Source organism: Amblyomma americanum, chromosome 9 (assembly GCF_052857255.1).
Source record: "Amblyomma americanum isolate KBUSLIRL-KWMA chromosome 9, ASM5285725v1, whole genome shotgun sequence".
In the NCBI taxonomy this organism is placed as follows: domain Eukaryota; kingdom Metazoa; phylum Arthropoda; class Arachnida; order Ixodida; family Ixodidae; genus Amblyomma; species Amblyomma americanum.
The window spans coordinates 118850632-118851146 of NC_135505.1; the positions used below are offsets into that span (position 1 = coordinate 118850632).

Genomic DNA, 515 nt, shown 5'->3' on the forward strand with positions numbered 1-515 from the left:
TGTCTTACACACCTTGTATATTGCCGATTTTTAATTGCGATCAGTGTAGTTTAATCGATTGAATAGCGCTTAAATGTTTAGAACTGAACCGTTTAAAAGGGCATTAACGGCTAGCATTCATAAATGAGCATAAACGCATCCTAGTGTGGCATGTCGGGTCATTTGCCGCATTAAAGTGTATGATGGCTGCGTCAGCGCGCTAAAAAAAAAAAAACTCCACCTCCGTCGAGCCGGATTCGAACCAGCGACCTATGGATGTCCGCAATGGGTAACCTCTACAGTCCACCGCTCTACCAACTGAGCTATCGACGGAACGGGCGTATTGCTTTTTCCGCCTTGCCTCTGTGGTGGCGACGCACACGTGTGACCTAGATGGGCAGCATGGAGTTACCAGGCAGACATACGGCGTGCTACGCCTATTTCTCGCATCCGGTATCTATTGCTTGATCAAGATTTTTTAAAACTTCTGTCTTACTGATAAGTCTCACATTAGTTTTTTTTCTAAGCTGAGCGTC

General features: G+C 45.6%; 1 non-coding gene across 1 annotated transcript; it reads right to left on the reverse strand.

Moving 5' to 3' along the window:
• Positions 1-221: 221 nt before the first annotated feature.
• Positions 222-312, reverse strand: TRNAY-GUA (transfer RNA tyrosine (anticodon GUA)). The gene is given in 2 exon segments: positions 222-257; positions 276-312. It is a non-coding gene; the product is annotated as a tRNA-Tyr (tRNA).
• Between the last annotated feature and the right edge of the window lie 203 nt (positions 313-515).